The sequence below is a fragment of the Schistocerca cancellata genome, chromosome 2 (genome assembly GCF_023864275.1).
Source record: "Schistocerca cancellata isolate TAMUIC-IGC-003103 chromosome 2, iqSchCanc2.1, whole genome shotgun sequence".
Taxonomy (NCBI): Eukaryota; Metazoa; Arthropoda; class Insecta; order Orthoptera; family Acrididae; genus Schistocerca; species Schistocerca cancellata.
The window spans coordinates 499,963,283-499,980,727 of record NC_064627.1 but is presented as its reverse complement, the minus strand read 5'-3'; the positions used below and the strand labels follow the sequence as shown (position 1 = coordinate 499,980,727).

The window sequence follows — 17,445 nt, the reverse complement described above, 5'->3', positions numbered from 1 at the left end:
GAAGCCAACAACAATAACACCAACTTGAACATCACTGTATTCTTCTAGAGGCATGATTCTGATAGCTGGAACTATTTTGTCATGAAGTACAAGAGTGGAAATCAGTATATATGCAGAGTTCCTATGAACGTAATATACGATGCCTGAAACACAATGTCTGAAGCACACATGTATCAAATTTATTACGAAAGTAGTGGATACATATAAGACGTAAACAATTATAATGGCATTACTTGGTTTCTTTCAAAACACAAATAACAAAATAAGGCGTTTGCATTTCCCCGTTGGTAATTGGTATAAAGGCACTCACTTTCTTGTTGTGTTATTGCATTGTTAGTACTTTGTCCAATCTCTGTTCTTCCTAATTGACTCAGAAATTCTCTTCAGCACTGATTTTGTTGTGATTTGTAGTTTTACAGTGAAATTGTCATCCGCTCTTCTTTCATCGATCTTTTCAGCTCATAAACGGCCTCAAATTGCCTTCCACTAGCGACAAACAAGTTTTTCAAGTATTTGCCCAATGTTTTCCACGGGGTTCAAATCCAGGCTACGAGGAGACCACGACAATACACCAATACGATTATCTTCTAAGCACTTTTTGTTGTAACAGAAACACTGAAATCCGTCCGTACCATCTACATGAAACCTTTTCTCATCGCTAAATATTACTTTTTCCATTATTAAAACAATGACACACATTTTTCAGCAAACTCCAATACAGCCTCTTAATGTCTGGGTGTCACAGCAGGTTTCTTGGCTACTTGACGATTGGAGAGTCCCATTTCCTTCTACGCACCGATATTTTCCTTTTTGTTAACACGATAATAGTTTCCGCGTGGCAATGTAACATTCGTGGTTTATGTACACAATACAATACAATGGTGTTTGTTTCCCATCTGCAGTAAAGGCACATACGCGCACACTAACACAGCACAGAGCCAAATGCCTTTAGACTCTTCTACCGCCGGCCGTGGTGGCCAAGCGGTTAAAGGCGCTACAGTCTGGAACCGCGCGACCGCTACGGTCGCAGGTTCGAATCCTGCCTCGGGCATGGATGTGTGTGATGTCCTTAGGTTAGTTAGGTTTAATTAGTTCTAAGTTCTAGGCAACTGATGACCTTAGAAGTTAAGTCGCATAGTGCTCAGAGCCATTTGAACCATTTGAACCAACTCTTCTACCACTTCAATCGCTGATGTGAATAACTGTACTACTGGCATCAAATGCGACACTATTTGATTGGATTTATCAGTATACTGGATCTCATTATGTTGCATCTACACCGTGCACAACTATTCTGCCAGACAATGTTAATTTTCCTACAAATTTTCACGCCTTTATGCTGATATTCGCTATTGTACTGATATCCCTCCTGCATTATTATGTGAATATTTGCGATGGCATGTATAAACTTTTAATGCATCGAAAGATCATCTCTAGTTTCAGTGATGCCAAAAATTTTGACTTTTCCTTATCGACTACGTACGGATATTCTGTTATCGGTTGTTTGGATCGATGGCTACTTGTATTAACGAACGCAATGGTTGGATTAGGCCGTAATGTGGAGTCTTATATCTGTCTCTGAAGTTCTGGAATTTGCTTTTCATCCGGGTTTGTTTTATTTATGCAGTAATGCATTAATGTTCCTGATTGAAAGCTGAGAATTTTCGGCGGATGAAACTCGTGGCAATTTGACTCATCGCTGTAACAACCTTTTCCTTTTGTCGGGGAAGATATTAATTAGTGCTGTTGTAACTGCACGTAACGAATTTCGATTATGGCTCTGGAAAAGTTGGCGGATCGACACATTTGATAACAGCCGCAGTTTCAGCGCTTGTGGGCTCCTTGGAATATTTTTATAACGGAACTTCCTGGCAGATTAAAACTGTGTTCCGGACCGAGACTCGAACTCGGGACCTTTGCCTTTTGCGGGCAAGTGCTCTACCAACTGAGCTACCCAAGCACGACACACGCCCCGTCCTCACAGCTTTACTTCTGCCAGTACCTCCTCTCCTACCTTCCAAACTTTACAGAAGCTTTCTAGAAACATACCCCAGGCTGTGGCTAAGCCATGTCTCCGCAATATCCTTTCTTTCAGGAGTGCTAGTTCTGCAAGGTTCGCAGGTGAGCTTCTGTAAAGTTTGGAAGGTAGGAGACGAGGTACTGGCAGAAGTAAAGCTGTGAGGACGGGGCGTGAGTCGTGACTGGGTAGCTCAGTTGGTAGAGCACTTGCCCGCGAAAGGCAAAGTCCCGAGTTCGAGTCTCGGTCCGGAACACAGTTTTAATCTGCCAGGAAGTTTCATATCAGCGCACACTCCGCTGCAGAGTGAAAATTTCATTCTAGAAACATACCCCAAGCTGTGGCTAAGCCATGTCTCCGCAATATCCTTTCTTTCAGGAGTGCTAGTTCTGCAAGGTTCGCAGGAGAGCTTCTGTAAAGTTTGGAAGGTAGGAGACGAGGTACTGGCAGAAGTAAAGCTGTGAGGACGGGGCGTGTGTCGTGTTTGGATAGCTAAGTTGGTAGAGCACTTGCCCGCGAAAGGCAAAGGTCCCAAGTTCGAGTCTCGGTCCGGCACACAGTTTCAATCTGCCAGGAAGTTTCATATCAGCGCACACTCCGCTGCAGAGTGAAAATTTCATTCTAATATTTTTATAACGCTTTACATTGATTGAGTGATAGTTTCCTTGACAGTTTGCGCAAAGAAGTTGTTTTGATTCAGAGCTACATTTGCTAGAAAAATTATCGTCGATACATTTACTACATTTCACGCTGCAATTTTCAGTCTAGTGATCAAAAGTATAACACTGGTAAATTGCATACATCGTGAGGGAGATAAATTTGCCCCAAAAACTCGAAATGAATCTTGAGGAAGTAATCTACTGTGGTTTGTTCTCGTTTAAAAACACGTATCATTGTTGTTCTTCATTTGGTCAACCTGGAGTTTACTCTTACTGCGCTTAGAACGTTCAGATTTGGGTTGCTTCTCAGCACTTCCACTATCTCTTTTGGGATCAACGTCTAAGTCAACAGTTTTAATAACCACATTAAATGTCGGCGAATTTTTCTTTGTTTTCTAATCTGGGGCACTTGCCTGTCGCGCTCTTGGTAGTGTAACCTTGGCTTTTGTGATGATTTTGGATAAACTTTTTAATTTTCGTTAAGACATCTGGATTGTAGCTTTCTATTCTTACTAATCTGTCTTTTTGAAAGCGGAAGTTATAAATATCATTTGACACTCCTTTTTTTTAATTCCCAGTCGAGTGTTCTCTGAATTTCTTCTCTTTTTAGATTACTTTTGAACACAACAATTAGTTCTTCTGTTGTAACTAATGAGGTATTTTATTCTTCGGTGGGTTCTTCGGTTGGAGTTGACAGTGTTATGTACTGAAGGGTTCCAAGACCATGGAGATTTGTTCCTCAATTTCATCCTACGGAACTTGACGTGTAAAAGAAAAAAAAAGAGGGTATTTTCTTTTTCAGTAAGTTTTACCGTAGTCCAATTTGGTTTCTTTACATCTTCCTGAGTTTTTAGTTGTATAATATTTGTTGGCCTCGATTGTGATGGCAGTTCAAGGTTGTTTTATGTTTCTTGTTTTTTGTTTACCTTTCATCTTTTATTTCACTTAGTTTGGAATCCATCATCCGTCATCGGATAATCTGGTATTTGGTCGATTCAGAATTTAGGACATCAGCGCTAGCATTTGCCATTTGACTGGTCGTGAGTTCTTTCTCAGTTGTGGGCATAATTTTGAATGAGAGTCTTGATTTGGTTTTTTGAACACTCATAAGTTACGGAATATTGGCGTTGTCAGAGAAGTTGAAGTCTGTTATGGATTTTGGATCCATATCATAGAAGTTAAAAGAAGATTAAAATAGGTGCACCACTAGAGGGACAGTAACCACTAGCCTTTGCCTCTGCACTCGCAGATAACCCCAATGTGAATGGGACCTTGGAGTGCACGTCCCCTAGCTTACGCCCTTGATCTGGTTAATGCAGGATCAAGCTAAGTGATGAGGTAAAGTCTCGACGATAGTAAAATATTAACCGCCGGGGCGACTCCACCGGATGGAGTCGACAAGTCCCAGCTTTTCACACTGCTGTAAGTCAACTGCAAACACGATAAAGTTGCTCACAAACAGCGCACACATGCTACGCTAGAGCGCATGCATACTACTGAGAGCCTCTCAAGTGAAGAAACGTCGGTCTTTATAGATTCAGTGGGTCAAAATTTACACACGCGTCATTTGCTGATTCTGCTGAAGAAACAAAATTGAACACTTCCTTATCCTAGCATTCCATACAGCTTCCAATATGGCAGCTGAGCAAATGGTGACTCTGTTCACAACTCCTACGCGGAAAAACTTGCTTCACCCTTCTGGTGAAGATGTACCAAAACCTTTTCTGAGCTCTTGCAGATCCACGTCAGCAATCCACTGAAGTTGCTACACCGGTGAAGACATCACACACTGCTCTGTCTGCTTCTGCTCACAATCTGAATAACATCAACACCTCCCTTCCAAATGGGCTCTCCTATATGGTCACGAATCAAGAGATATCAGTCATGTTCGGACAACAGAACTATCAGGATCACAGGTAGAAAAATATGACGCTGCCAAAATCACCCACACCCGTGATACACGCAGACGCCCAAACTGACAGCCTGGGGCACATCGCCAGAGCACCCACACCACCACTTATAGCTTCTCCGTACAATACAGAGAACAATCTCTGTCCATGTCAATGACAACAGGTGACCGCCATGATGGATGTACTATCTGCATAGCTGATCCTAAGCGCCGGTAAAATATGAAGGGGTGTTTTCATTACAAAACAGTCGAAAAAGCCGTGGCTAACACCAACCAGTTTTTCACCGTGGTATTTCCGGCCAGTGCCTCCCCCACTGTGCTGCTTCCTTCGGCGGTCGGAAAAGCCACGGTTAAAATGTCTGTGATCGTAAAAACCACATTTATTCCAAGTGTCGGCAAGTACATGGTCGGGGAGTCGTCGTCACCGCAGGAGGCTATCGAAGGGGCTGTTTTAGCTCCATGCTAGGGGCTTTCTTCGCTCCACAACAATGCCCCAGCTCTTTCCGCATAGGAAACACAACCACGTATGCTGCTTCTTTGGGCTATCAAATTTTGCCTCACCCACTTATTTTCTAGACATAGTATTCACATCTTCCTCTTTCCTCGGATGAAGAAACCATTGCGCGGCAGACAATTCCCAAATGATAACGATGTGGCTTCAGAGATAGGACGTTTCCTGAAGAGCCAAACTGCAGATATGTACAACCAAGGTCTCCGCCAAGAAATTCATTGTTGCAAATTTTGAAGCTTGAATTTGCACCATAATGTCGCAGCATAATTTCTTCGAGACAATAGTTAAAACTTTACAACTAACCCTTGTACGTCTGAACTTCAGATAAGTAGGAAAACAAGTTTCAGAAACGAGCTATTTTATATCACCGTGCTCACATTGCCTTATCCAGCCACCGTTCAGCCAGAGACAGATCCGACACGGGACGGCGTCAGAGTGAGGGATTTCCTGAAGTGGCCCAGATTGTGTGCCAGGAGGGTGGGTGGCAGGGGCCGCACCCCCGCCGAGCACGTAGCCCGACGACATCGGAGGCTGGTCGCCGCGCCGATACAATCCAGCGCTGATAATTACATCGTTAACTAACGGCGCGCTATTCTACCTTGCGCTGATCGGCCGTAATGGCTTGCCAGGGGCGGCGCGATAAACCTGCGCAGAAACTCAGCAAGATGACATTGTTATCTGGCGGCGCGTTAGGCCCACCTCGGCCTGCTGCCGGCGCGGATCAGCTAACAGCCCGGGTGATTCCCCGCCCTCCCACCACGACTCCCACCATTCCACGCTAGTTAGTACCAGTAAACACCCGATTATTTAACGAATCGAACTCCCATGTATAAAACAACTTCAAAAGTCCGATTACTTTACATTGTAGTTAATGTGTTAAAAAAGTTCAGAAAATGTTTGAAATTGCATTTAAAATTTTTTGGAAGTCGTTAAGCGCTCTCAGTATGAAGTACTGTGTGAATATAGTCTGAGTAACTGGCGCTCCACTTTAAGCAAAATCAAGTTTCTCAGGCATCACAATGTTTATGGCGCCGTATCTCCTGAACTACGAGTCATGCAATGATATAATGTTGCAGGTACATTCAATGGTATATACTCGTATGTCTACTGTCTGAAAAATGTGTTGAAGTTTTACGGCATGAACAGTGGTAATTTTACTAAGCGATAAACTTTTTTTCCCTTTCATCTTTGGGGGCTTTTTTCATAGATTTTACAAAAGCATATGATTCAGTATTACAATCAAAATTGTACAGAATTCTTTTGGAACTAGGAATACCAAAGAAGTATGTTAGACTTATAGAAGCGAGTCTGAAAAACACAAAAGGTAGAGTACGTGTGGGGAAATTGAAGTCAGAAGAATTTGTAATAAAGAACGGACTTAAGCAGGGAGATGCCCTGTCTCCGCTACTTTTTAATTTAGTCCTAGAATATATTGTACGAATGGCAGAAGATAATTCAGAGGGTGTAGAGTTGAATGGAAATATTAAGATATTAGGGTATGCAGATGATCTAAACATCTTTAGCGATAGGAAAGAATCTGTAACAGCAAATGCGAATGCGCTAATCAAGGCTAGTGGAGATGTAGGTCTAAGGATAAGTGAAGACAAAACTAAATAACTGGTTACTACTAGAATGCCAACAGCAGTAGATCAGGAAATGTTAAGAGTTGGAGACATGCATTGAAAAAGTGAACGCGTTTAAGTATCTAGGCGTGGATATCACTTCGAGAAATGAGATTAAATCCGAACTGAAGAAGAGATTACGGGCGGGAAACGCGTGCTACTTCTCACTGAATAGATTACTTTCACCACGGATATTGTCTAGGAATTTAAAGATTAGAATATACAAAACTATTATTCTACCAGTTATGCTGTATGGGTGTGAGACTTGGTCTCTCACTGTGCAAAATGAAAAGCCGTTTCGAGTATTTGAAAACAAAATTTTGAGGAAAATTTTCGGAGCAAAAAGGGATGACATTAGCGGAGAGTGGCGGAAACTGCATAACCAAGAGGTTCACGAACTCTATTCAAGCCCTGACATAATCAGTATTATTAAATCACATAGGCTGCGATGGGTGGGCCACGTAGCTCGAATGGATGAGGGCAGGGCAGCGTGCAGAGTACTGGTAGGGCACCTAGAAAAAAAACGTCCTGTGGAGAGACCGAGGCGTAGATGGGAGGACAATGTGAAGACTGATTTAAGAGCCTAGGTATCGAAGGTGAATGGAAGGAAATAGCCCAAGACAGGGACAGGTGGCGAAAATACGTTGCTGCGGTAATGGACTCTCGAGTCCGGTATGACCAGTGAGTAAGTAAGTAATCTTTGGGAGGGGGGGGGGGGGAAGGGAGGAGGGAGGAGGGAAGGGGCGAGGGGAAGGAGTCAGCGAGAAAAAAGGTTTCTCAAAGATTTGAAATTATGTGTAATGTCTGTAGCAAGTAACTAAGTGCTGTTTCAAAAATACTGGATCCATCTCTCTTTCTCTCCCACAAGCACTGTCTCCTCTCTCTTCCACCGTCGCTGTCTCTAGAATACTCATTTTCATCACAAAAAGATTTTACTACATTCCGCAGTCAAGTCAAAAATAAAGCTGGGTGTTGGTTATTCACTCGTCAGATGGGCAATTAGCGAATTCGCCGAATTTGCCTCATGAACTGCAAATGTCCTACCGTATGTCCCGAGCAACACTAGCTCTCTGCCAGAGTCGCTGGTTGCGGAAGAAGACAAACATGGCCCTTCACATGCAGTCTCTAAGCCTCTCAGTTAATCAAGCCTTAGTTTTGACAGGATGAGCGGTGCAAAACAGAGCCAACTCAGATTAAGTCCTGTTCATCTACAAGGAAGATTGTCTTCTACGAGTAAATGAGGATCAGTGGTGAATGGGGAGGACAGTAACTTGTCCTATCTGGAAGAAAGAGTTCCTGTAGTCTGTTTACAGCTGTGACACAGTTTACAGCTACATTATACAATACACAAGGGACAACTACCCTTTACGGTCTCTTTTCTCTTATTTATTGTTCATTTATTTGCCCCTGATGAGGTAAGTATGTCAATATGCACACTCGCACTTTTCATAACTTTCTCTAACTTACTGAAAAAGTTAAATTAAAAAATTTATACAGGGTTTCCCAGAAGTTCTCGTACACCTCTATCCTTTGTAAAACTGGGAAATACACTGTTGTTCTGTACATACACCTTCTTTGAAACTGGCAAAATGTTTGTTAACAGTACTGTATCGTTGTGTCTCAGCACTGCAGCCTTTCAGTTGTGAAGAAGCCATCGCTGATGTGAGTGGGAACAGTTTCACTCTTGTGCAGCACTTAGTTGTGTGTGTGTGTGTGTGTGTGTGTGTGTGTGTGTGTGTGTGTGTGTGTGCGCGCGCACGAACCTCTACAAAATAAAACATGAGATCGCTTTGGCAAGGTCCCCTCTTGTAATGCTCCCTGCCTGATTGGGAGAAACGTACTTAGTAATGCGATCAACATGCATGATCACATTAAAAATTGAAATTTGAAAATGAATTATCTAACAACGGCATGGAGCAGCGAGTTCCAAACTGCCGTACTTTGTTGGCACAGTTTCGAAATGCTGTGTCTTGCTCTAGTATGTAATTTTCTCATGTATGTGCCATGTATTGCAGTTCACACAGGAGGAGTGTTGTTTTCTGTTCTATGGAAAAACCTCATTTCGTGGAAGAATTGGAAAGGCACCCGCCTCAAGTTAAGACATGGCGCGGGCTGGCATCACGATACCTGTTCGTACCATATTTTTGAAGGATATCGCTGACTGGAAATTCTTATTTGGACATGTTTCAAACGTAGTTAACACCTCAGCCCGAAGGCAAAGTAAACGTATATCAATGTGGTTATAAAATGTCGGAGCTCCAGCACAGCTAACTATTCCTTGATGAACAGTTTCTGGGTCTCTGCATTTGGCGTGTGGTGCAGCAACATCTTCAGGCCCACTTAATTGGCCACCACGAAGCAAGGACCTTATCACGGCAGCTGTTGAGGTAGCCTTTAGAAGCATAATTCCTGAGATGCTCCGTAAGATATCGAGGAGGACGTGGAGACCCATAGATCTCTGCGTAAGCCACGATGGTGCACATACAGATCCGCTGGATACCAAGTTTCTACGTGTAAGTACTCAGGTCTGCAATATACTATTCTGACATGGGCGTACAGGGTCTCCTCACTCAAACCTACATGCTAAATTTGTTCATGATAATACGGGACTGCGCAATGCGCAATGTTGACGATTGTCTAGCTACTTCAGGTAGAAGTGGTTGACTGGGTGGATGACTGTGATGAAAGGAAGTAATATGGATAGCAGAATATGTGCTTTACGGAAATGTGCTACAGGGACATGTATAAGGTCCGACATATGAACTGAACATGCACAACACGCCTCTGTACAACCTCGTATAAATAAATCTTTCAGGCTGACGCTTCACTTAAGTTACAGCGTTAACACGCACCAAAATAACAAAAATACGCCAAGCTCCCGAAAATCCGGGTTAATGCGGACGCGATACCGCACGGATAACGGAAAAACACGGATAATCCAAAATGCAAGTATGTTTACCCGTAAACTGTTTCATGTCCTATTTGAAAGCCCAATTAGAAAACTTCTTCGTGTCGTTTGCTTTCAGTTCACTGTCGATAAATAATCGTATAATCCAATCTGTTTCTGCTTTTCATTCTGTTTTTTTTTTTCCTGATGACGTTTCTCGTTTTCGAAGAGTCGAAACATCAGGGCAGTCAAAGGAATTTTATCCTGTATACTCTAACAACAGACACACACACACTTCAGCTCCTCGACGAACATGACAGCGAGTTCCTCTGTCTCCTCGTCCCGTCTCTTTTCCTCTGACGTACAACTTTGTTCGCTACATCCAGGTCACTTAACTGCTATAACTCCGTTTCATAGGCATCGCTGTTTAAACACACGCAAATGTTTTCGGTCATCGATGTCTTTGTAAGCAAAAATTTGTTTCGCAAAATATGTCAGACGAGTAGCAGTGTCACATTCCTCACTTCTATAACTTTAAAAGCTTAGTTTCACGCATGTGGCGTCATTTTCTTCAGAGGGGCGAACTGCTGCTCCCGTCTTTACCTCTGTACCACGGATTACAATGAGCACGTTCAGTGATTTCTAAAAACCGAGCACGTCCAACGGCAGGACTGACACTAGAGGTGACTTCCAGTTGCACAACACATTATTCTTATTTAAATCGCCGAATCGTCCAAGGATTATCTGCAACCAGGCTAATCCTCACCCTGATAATCGGAAGATTGCTGCATCACTGATATAGATTACAAGTAGGTAACGAAAAAACAAGGACTTCGATTACAAACACATATTTCATTGAGGTTCATTTCCGTTGTCTAAACATACACGGCTAAATGCTCGAAGTTTGTTCTTCTTCCCTCTCTCGTTTCCACTCCTCTACCGGTTCTGGTTTTTCCCTGTTTGTTGATTTTCGTCTGTTTACATCGCATTTGGGCAGGTTCTCTACTTACAGCGTTCATTTCGCTTTTTATTTCTCGCTACATCATGTTTCTGATATTCTTTGAGATCTCTCCCATCATGGCTTGCAACCGTAGGAGAGACTGAACAAAGACCTGGGGGAGAGAAGGAAATCATAGAAACAGAAAAGATACATGGAAAGGACAGAAATTCCAAGTCCCTCACCTTCACACACTCGTTTTGCCGCCCACAGTTTCCGCGAGAAGATATCACAAAATGGATCATATCGCGACCCCAAGGAGAACTACGCATGTAAATTTTACAAGTCATACCCCAAAACTCATTCAGTGAGGTATGAACGCAGAACTGAATCACCAAGCACATTAACAAAAGACTGGTGAAATCATAACTCAAATGTAACTATATGAATGTGATAAAGTGATCAAACATTTGATTTTTAAATGAGAAGTGCCAAGCTAAAGCCTATGCTATCATCATGATGTAAGGTTCTGGTGATATCCGTAATCACATTATCTGGATGTTGATATGAATCTTCCAATAGGGTTTGCCGTCGGGTAGATCGGTGGCCTGGTGCAAGTCTTTATAGCTGACGCTTTTTCGGTGACTTGCGTGTCGATGAGGATAAAATGATGTTGAACACAACACAACAGCCAGTCCCCCAGTGGAGATAATTTCCAACCGGGCCGGGAATCGAAACCAGGCCCCTCGCATGGGCTTCTGCCGTGCCGACTCATCTATGGAGGCGAACTCCAATACCATTGATTCTTGAGTTTCTCCCTGCGTAGTTGATAATCAAAATATCCACGGGTGTACTGCCGGTCTACAGTGTCCAACGGGCACAATATTTCGGCGATCATACATGTCGCCATCATCAGGTGAACTGACGGACTGAGTATTAATCAATACCATTGATTAATCCACACGGTCAGCCAATGGTACAAAGTTCCACTGTTGCTGGCGCCACGTGTTAACAGGGAAAATATTATATTACATATATTTAAAGTAGATTCTAAAATTTCATCTATAGATCATAATAGAGGAAGCCAATGGGAGCAGTAATGCGGTCCTTCACAGGGAGCGGTGTAGACACACGTGGGTAATCCTAGAGAGCGGCAACAGGACGGTGGTTTGAAGATGATCCGTCACGCAGGAGAGTCGAGTTTTTCCGCACTGCGCCGCCTCCGCCAGTAGGGGAGCTCGTAACATAAGAGGCGTTGCCGATAAGGCTGGAACGCCCGGAATGGTACACACTGCACGCACTGCGTAATGTGCGGCCTTTTATCGACGCTCGCGTAAATCTGTTCTTTGGACATTTTCACAGCTCCAGCGGTCATCAGCGAGTCCTTTCTTACGAGTTACTACTTGTATAACGCTCTGCGCTGATGTTTCTTGCTAGCTTCACAATCGATCTCAAAACGACGGCGACTGCCATTCCACTTTAGAGAGAAGTGCTCGACGCAGACGCTTCCGTTCCAGTGTAAAATGTGCGTAGCAAAAGTAGTATACAAGTGTAAGAAGTTTCTGACGAATACGCATCATATAACGTGCAACGCACTGGGACTTGGCGGTATTTTACCCGAATTAAAAACTATGTGCAAAATCACACTGCTCTGTATCTGATAGATCTGCGTCCAAAAGTGGTTCCTTTGCTTCCATAATGCCAACTCTTATTTTCTTTCTTTCTCTCTCTCATAGCCCTGCTAACTACACGTTACATAAAGGCAGAAGACTAGATAACTGGGACTTTGTTTTTAATTAAATTGCACGACGGTATATGGGAAGACACGGACAGAAATCCTGTAAGTGCTATCAGGCACCTATAACATGCTTACACACAGATGCATTTGATATCTTTACTCCTGTAAGAAGATGTTGTCCGAGGTAGTCCCACAAATCTTCTATCGGGGACAGATCTGGCGAATTTGAAGGTCACAGGAGTACCTAAACATCACACACACACAGTTCATAGCGACATGTGACGTGTGGATCAGCTTTGTGCTGTTGAAAAGTAGCATCACGATAGGGTTCCATGAGAGGCAACACATGAAGACGGATGATTTCCGTGGCGGGTCGTTGTGCCGTCAGCCTTTCTTAAATCACTACCGAGAGTAACCTGAATTCATTACCGATGGATCCTCGCACTATGACGCCGCGCCGGGAGTAACACCCCTATGCCTCTCCAAAGCATTGTAAGAATGATACGTCTCCGCGGCGCGCAATCGTAGCTCAGTGGTGAAAACAATGCGATGCCATTCATCTGCAGTACTACTCCCTGGTTACACCACCACTCCAAATGCAGCTGCCTGTGTTTTGTATTAAAGGCAACGTATGCACTGAACAGTAATTCTCTAGTCCGGCTGCTTCTGGTCTCTGACCAATGGTGCGAGGGGCCACAGAATGTTGCAGGGAGTCCAGTACTAGTTCTCGGATGGCAGGCGCAGACGTAAAGGCGTCACGATGTGCTGGATGCACTATATCGCGATCATCCCTTGTTGTGGTTGGTTGGTTGATCGGTCACATCGGATTAGGAAAGGAATACGGCCGTACCGTTTGAATGGAACCATCCCGGCATTTGCCTGAAGAGATTTAGAAATCATGGAAAACCTAAATCAGGATGACCGGACGCGGGTTTGAACCTTCGTCCTCCCGAATGCGAGTCCAGTGTGCTAACCACTGCGCCACTGCGCCACCTCGCTCGGAGAGTGATGGTCAGTCGTGGATGACCGGAACCTTATGACGAGTACGCTTACCCTAAGCGTTCCCATACAGTCCAAACTGGGTTACTGCCACATTCGAAAGCCCCACGAATCTGCGTATTTCACGAGTCAACCATCTGCCCAAGTGGAGACTCACAACGACGCTCCTTTTCAAATTCTGTTGAATGCTGATAATGCTGTTTCACATGAGCATGCGGCATCTCCGCGTCCTTCACAGAGATCACTAAGCATCTGACCATGCTCACTCCCCTCATATACGCTATCTGGCTTGATGACAACATTAAACACGAACGCCACCAATGCAATCTGGTTACTGTTCTACCTGTCAGAGAGAATGGCTACTCTAATCATTTACATAACCGACGATCGTATGTCCGCGTTCGACTTTACATTCACATCTGACACGCCTTCGGAGTGCTTCACATTTTTGTCTGGCAGTGTATTTATGAGAGACACAGTGTAACGCATTAAATTAATATTCTACTGATGTCTCTAGGTCAACTACTAACAGCATCATACGACAACTGTCTGGCAGTAAAAATGTAGATTTTTCCATTCGTTCTTGTGCTAGAATATCCGCATTGTACACTGCAGCACTGAATAGTTTTTTTTAAAGAATAGCACGAATGTGCGATAAAAGTAATGAAATTGAATTTTTATCTACGAAAGTTTTTTTTTTTTTTTCAAACAACAATATTGTCCCCCTCAAAGTAGTTCTTAGCAGCTATACATCGGCGAAATCATTAGCACTCTTGGTAGCAACGCTGAAAGGCTTCAACTGGTAGGCCCTTTGACGTGTCGCTCACATTCTTTTTAATGTTCTCCAGAGTCCCACAGTGACATCTTTTTAAGACTTTCAATTTCGGGAAACTAAAAAAAAGTCACAAGGGCTCAGATCAGGCGAACAGTGGGCTGTGAAACAACAGGAGTGCCTTTTTGAGGCCGTGTCAGATGTGTTGTCGTAATGATGCAACATCCACTTGTCTGCAATGTCCGATCTCACTCGATTGGTCCTTGTCCTGAGCCTTTCAAGGACATTTTTGTGGAACACTTGATTGAAAGTTCGTCCTAGAGGAAAAAATTCGGTCTGATCTCACAAGAGCGCGCACACGCTCGACGTTCTAGTCGTTTTTTGAAGTTGAACGTCTCCCTGTGCGCCGGCCCAGTGACCGAGCTGTTCTAGGCGCTTCAGTCTGGAACCGCGCCACGGCACATGACATTCACCTGGCATTCGCCATACCCACACCCTGCCATCGGATAGCCACATTGTGTACCGTGATTCGTCACTCCACTCAACGTTTTTCCATTGTTCAGTCGTCCAATGTTTACGCTCCTTACACCAAGCGAGACGTCTTTTGGAATTTACCGGCGTGATGTGTGGCTTATGAGCAGCCGCTCGACCACGAAATCGAAGTTTTCTCACCTCCCGCCTAATTGTCAAAGTAATTTCTGTGGATCTTGATGCAGTTTGGAATTCCTGTGTTATGGTATGGATAGATGTTTGTCTATTACACCTCTTCAACTGTCGGCGGCCTCTGTCAGTCAACAGACGAGGTCAGCGTGTACGCTTTTGTGCTGTACGTGTCCTTTCACGTTTCCACTTCACTATCACATCGGAAGCAGTGGACCTATTGATGTTTATGACTGTGGAAATCCCGCGTACAAACGTATGACACAAGTGACACATAATCACCTGACCATATTCGAGGTCCGTGAGTACAGCGGAGCGTCCCATTCTGTTTTCTCACAATGTCTAATGGCTACAGAGGCCGCTGATGTCGAGTACCTAGCAGTAGGTGGCAACACAATGCACCAAGTATAAAAAACGTATGTTTTAGTAGGTGTCCGGATACTTTTCATCACATACTGTATAAATGTTACTGCGTCAACAGGGAAGTACATATAGCATACCCATACTGGAGCCCCATTTACAGCGACGTGCCATGATGTATGTGCTTACTTATGTTCCGATGTGCAGCACTGCGCTGTCACTTATTAAAATTGGCCGACAATGGAGAGGAAGGAGAGGGGGAGGAAAGTTAACACTTTAGTGTCACTGCGACGGCATACGATCCCGGACAGGGCAAGGAGGGGTACCGACCTATCCCTTTCTTAGGAACCATGTCGGCATTCGCCTGGATCGATACTGGAAAGAGCGGAAAACGTAAATTGGGACGTCCAGTCAGGAGTTTGAGTCCCGCTGCTCAAGGAAGCTTGTTCTACGTGCTACAAACTGCCATTATTACTGCTTTACAAAAAGAGTAGGCCGCAGTTCAGGAATGGACGTCTTCGTCACCTAGTAGCAGTTTCGCCCATTTTTGATGAACGCTAATGATATATTTTGTAGTCATGTGTTTTGAGGAAGATACAAGAATAGTAAAATTGTGTATTCGTTGGATTTATATGGCGAGTAGCTTTGGTCACTGACATTTTCAAACAGTATCAACAGCGTAAACAAAAATTATATATGTTGTATGGAAAACATACTGATCAGACCTAAATGACATGGGCTTTGTTTGGAAAATGGCCAACGACCACACCTAACTGCGAAGTGAATACATTACAGAGGATACAGCGCAAACTGGGTAAATTAATTGTTACAGCCTTGTTATAATATTAATGATGGCAGTAGATGAACACCTGACGATCGTCGTCAGTTTCTGGATATTAGTTCTCAACAGTACCATCACAGCAATCCGCCCTCCAATGTAGGTAATTAAGTAAACAGCTTTCCGACCCTTTCCCTCGGGCATGGATGTGTGTGATGTCCCTACGTTAGTTACGTTTAAGCAGTTCTAAGTCTAGGGGACTGATGACCTCAGATGTTAAGACCCTTTCTTGTAGATTGATACTTTCACGCTGCTGTCCACCCCGCCGGAGATATTACACGTAAGAAGACGTAATGCAAATGACGGCGCTGCGTTGTGCATATGGCATATAACTGATTTGACTTACATGTGTTATTTATTTGTAGTCCATAATAAAATATTATGTACCACTTAGAACACACGACAGTGCCCTCACAACAGAAGCCGTATGCGCTGAGCCGGTCATAGCCACGCCACGACATAAGCGAAGCCAGCGATGCCGTTGGTGGCGCCGCTGAGTGACAAGCTTTAAGACGACGTTACACGAGTTGAATTGTGTGATACATGTAAAACCGAAGTTTGGAAAACATTAAGTGATATAATAAGTATATAAGTATATAAGTTTCGAACGTTTTTAAACACTGAAACAGCGCTGATATGGACACTACAAAACTATGCAGGAGTCACAGGATTTATGGTGAGTGATTTAATGACGTGTTTCGACATAATCATCAGCAGATAATCTGAAAAAGTAACAAAACCTCAAATAGCACAGTGGAAACAGATTGATAACTGAAAAATTTATTACATATTTGTTTCGAAAACCGGTACAAAAGTTATACAAAGTACATACCAAATGTGAACAGGACCTACATGGACTAACAGAGAGCCATGTAACTTACAATACTTGACAAGATGACACTGGCTAGTTAAGGCGACCTGTGCCACGAAAATTAACAAACAAGCCACTACGTGGTATGAGCGTACGCCGTACAGATTCACTTATAAGATACAGATAATAGAAAACAAGAAGGCATAGCCATGTAGGGCTTAGTAAGAGAAATCATTTTTTTCCAAAAACCATGACAAGAGAATATCTTTAACATAACAAGTAGTGTATAACCGAAAAAAATATTTAATTAAAGTTCAATAAAATCACTCATTTATATTGCACGGCTTATTTATTTGAACCATACATGGCGAGTACATAGTAATTATTCTGAACGCCTGAACTGAGATGACCTGGGAAGTAAGATCCCATTGATTTGAACTATTACGAAAGTTTACGTCGGTACAGTTTCGTCGTATAAATTTCTAAGATTGGACACAAGTTACTAGCTACTAGTAAATTAAGTTTCTTGATGAAATACATTTAGCAATTCCAAACAAAAAGTGAGGAAGAATACAAAGTTTATGACCCGTGTAACCTCTACAATCGATCACTATTCAGTATAGGGTCGTATTTAAGAAAAAAGAAATAATAAAATTACAGATGTAGCAACTATCCCATAATATGAAGCTGACTACTAAATAGCATCTGGGCTATGGGAGGGGGGG

General features: G+C 43.2%; 1 protein-coding gene and 1 non-coding gene across 4 annotated transcripts in view; both read right to left on the bottom strand.

The window, feature by feature from the left end:
- LOC126162044 (peroxisome biogenesis factor 1) overlaps window positions 1-17,445 on the bottom strand; it is a 371,455-nt gene that overhangs the window by 38,950 nt on the left and 315,060 nt on the right. The window lies entirely within an intron of this gene.
- On the bottom strand, window positions 1,886-1,960 carry Trnal-caa (transfer RNA leucine (anticodon CAA)). The gene has a single exon. It is a non-coding gene; the product is annotated as a tRNA-Leu (tRNA).